This window comes from Gekko japonicus, unplaced genomic scaffold (assembly GCF_001447785.1).
Source record: "Gekko japonicus isolate JY-2015 unplaced genomic scaffold, Gekko_japonicus_V1.1 scaffold1768, whole genome shotgun sequence".
Taxonomy (NCBI): Eukaryota; Metazoa; Chordata; class Lepidosauria; order Squamata; family Gekkonidae; genus Gekko; species Gekko japonicus.
In genome coordinates, this window is record NW_015170335.1 from 181133 (window position 1) to 184983 (window position 3851).

Consider the following 3851-nt stretch of genomic DNA (forward strand, 5'->3'; position numbering starts at 1 on the left):
TAAATAGAAGTTTGAGGATTTCAGTTTATATCGATTATTCTGGTGCAGTTAAGAGGTCAACATATCACTTGTGGAATGAAAAGTACAGAGCTGCCCCCTCAGGTATTCAGCTGAGTAATTACTAAACACAAAATAGATTAGTTGAACAGACCTCTGATCAGACCATTATCCGGCCATAAAAGCAAATGCCAACAGCCCCGTTCAAGATTTCAAGGCTCCTGCCTTCATAAGGAACACACAACGGAGAAGAACATGTACATTGAATTGGGAGTGGAAACGGCCATCAAGTCACAGCTGACATGGTGGCTTGCCATTGGCTTCTCCTGCATCAAGATCCCGGAATTCCTTGGTGGGCCCCCATCCAAGGACTAGCCAGGGCTGACCCTACTTAGCTTCCAAGACCTGACGAAATCAAGCTAGTTTGGGTCATAGCTTAGCTTCCAAGACCTGACAAAATCAAGCTAGTTTGGGTCATAGCAGATTCAATTGCAGTTGCATAAATCAAGTGTTTGGTCCTCTTCTCACAGTTGTCAATGGAACAGTTTTGCCACTGATTTGAGCAGAGCTGGCTTGAATGTACTATAGTTTAGCTGAATTACAAGGAGGACCTGGAGAACTGGGTTGTAATCCAAGTAAAAAACCCAGCCTGTATGATAATTGGTCAGTTTCAGACTAGGATCTGGGAGATCCAGGTTTAGATCCCCCTCCTTTGCCATGGAGGCCTGCTGGGTGACCTTGGGCCAGTCACATAATTTGAGTTTAACCTACCTCACAGGATTGTTGCCAGGATAAAACAGAGGAGAGAATAATGTAAGCTGCTTTGGGTGTCAGTTGGGGAGAAAGACAGGGTATAAACGATTCAATGAACTGACCAATCAAATCAATTTAAATGTGCTTTCAGTCTCTCTCACACACACAGTCCTTAATTTATAAAATAAGAAATGTCAGGATTCAAGGCCGGGGCTAAAGCATGCCTGAAAAGTGCTGGATACTTCCCTCCCCCTCCATACTAGTGGGGAAAATGCACTCTGCACACACTCAGAGGCACTTTTTGTTCAGGTTTAGACTGCCCCCCTATGGTGGTGTATTTTTTTTTTAAAAAAAATAGGCCTAAGCTTTGCAGCATTTAGGTTAGATTCAAGTCCAGCAGCATCTTAGAGACCAACAAGGGTTTCAGGATCAGACACAAGTAGGAGTGGAGATGTATTGAGTCCTTTTATCTATCACAGGGCGATTCTGCATCTGGCAGAATCCAGATTTTCTCAACTGGGAGGAAAAAGTGCAGCTCAAAACCACATTCAAATACCTTGGGGCAACGCCATACTGACTGCAAAGTCACACCTGAACGACCATAAATCTATACAGAAGGTACCACAAAATCCAATGATCAAAGGAAGTGAAAGCCGCACGGAGTGTGAAGGCTACCACAAAATCCAATGATCAAAGGAAGTGAAAGCCGCACGGAGTGTGAAGGCTACCATAAAATCCAATGATCAAAGGAAGTGAAAGCAGCACGGAGTGTGGAGGCTACCACAAAAACCGATGATCAAAGGAAGTGAAAGCAGCATGGAGTGTGGAGGCTACCATAAAATCTGATGATCAAAGGAAATGAAAGCAGCACGAGTGTGGAGGCTACCTTAAAATCCGATGATCAAAGGAAGTGAAAGCAACATGCAATGCAGAGGGGAATTTTTGTTCCATCATGGGTTTTGTAGAACAATGGAGGGAAAAGCCAATGCAGAATCAGCCTCAGTCAGAAGGTGTGTGGGGGGTGTTGTAAAGGAGGCTTCAAAAGGATGCAAAGATACAATGCATACAGTAATCAGCTTGATCAGAGCAGAGAGGAAACCTTTGAACCCTTATTTGGGAGCAGACCGCATAGAACCCAGTGGGTCTTAAGGATTGGTGTGTTTCAGTAAGTGTAAACCAGGTGCATTGATCAAAGTTTTGTTGAGGTTCTTTTTACATCGATAACCCAGACTCACACATTACAGAGCTATCCAAATAGTGTTTATTTTGTGTTTACTGAACACTGACAATTTTATATTAATTTTTGTTGCCGTTCTACTAATTACATCTTTTTCAATTTCCCTCTTGTATTATATATGTGCAAGTTTATGATTATTTCTTGTGGGATTCATCTCTTTGGTAAATTATGTCTCTGAGCCGCCACCATTTAAAATCCTTGCTTTATTGCATTGGCCAGCCTTTTATATTTTGTATTGATCTGTTGCTTTAGGCCATTTAAAAGAAAAGTGCTTGCAAAATTTTAATACATAAGAGGGGGTGAAGGGTGGGGAGAGAGGGTGTGCTTTCTAAGACTAAGTTGCATCTTACGAGTTGTAGTTCACAAAACTTCATGCCACAGTAAAGCTGCCAACAGTGTAAGCTTTTACAGTCAGTCCAGTTCAAGACCATTTAATTCTGCTACCAATTAGCAATCCTAAACAGGTCTACTCAGAATTCTACTCAGGCCTATTCAGCGAGACTTTGTGTTAGCAAAGCATCCTTTGGATCACACTGGATGTCTTTCAAGAGAGCCAGTGCAGTGTGGCTACAGCACTGGACTAGGACCTGGGTTCAAGCCCCCATTCAGCCAGGAAGCTCTCTGGATGACTTTGGGCCAGTCACTCTTCTTATACAGAAGCAAAACACAGTAGTTAGGGTTGCCAGCCTCCAGGTGGGACCTATAGATCTCCCAGAATTAGAAGTGTTCTCCAAGTGACGGAGATCAGCTCCTCTCAATGGCTGCTTTTGCAGGTGGACTCTATGACACTCGATGTCCTTATTCCTCATTGAGGTCCTGCCCCTCCCCAAACTCCACTCCCAAGATCTCCAGGAATTGCCCACTGCAGAGTTGGCATTGCAACCCTAGCCCCACACCTTCCCTCCCTCTGTTATCTCCGGCTTTGTGTATAAAGTGGCTCTCTGCATATTAAAGGACTCTCTTTGTAGCAGGAACTCCTTTGCATATTAGGCGACACACCCCTAATGTAGCCAATCCTCCAAGAGCTTACAGTAGCCCCTGTAAAAAGAGCTCTGTAAACTCTAGGAGGATTGGCTACATTAAGGGTGTGTCGCCTAATATGCAAAGGAGTTCCTGCTACAACTGGGAAATTCCTGCAGATCTTGGGGGTGGAATCTGAGGGGGGTGGGGTTCGGGGAAGGGAGGGACTTCAGTGGGGTATAATGCCATGGAGTCCACCTTCCAAAGTGGCCGCTTTCTCCAGGGGAACTGATCTCTGTGGTCTGGAGATCAATTGTAACCAATGTTCCCTCTAAGCTGTAGAGTCTTGTGTGCCAAAATTCTACTTTGTGAGCCACTGGCATTAAAACTGTGAGCGAGTGATTTGGCTACTGCATCGATTAGTTTGCTCTGGAGCCATCCTTCCCGAGCAAAGACAAAAATGTGTGAGCCGGAGGCTTAACAACGGTGAGCTAGCTCACACTCACTCAGCTTAGGGGGAGCACTGGTTGTAACCCCGGGAGGTTTCCAGCCACCACCAGGAGGTTGGCAACCTTTCTTCGTAATGCAATGAATGGCGGTCTGACTCGAGAAGGCGAATACTGCATAAAAACACTGCCTTTTTCAAACGCCACAAACCTCCTTTTTGTTTCTGATACCTAAGTAAAAGGTGTTTTGTAAAAAAAATAATTCTTTTTGCTATTTACTAGGCGCGGGGAGTAAACCCCTGTCGGATCTCCGCGGGTGGGTCAACGTGCCTGGAATCCGCAGGTTCGAGATCCCAGCCGGGCCCGGCTCCGACAAGACAGCGGCCCGCGCCGCTCCACCGCGACCCACCTTCTCTCCCTCTCCCCCACCCCCCCGCCCTCTCACGTGGACCTTCCCA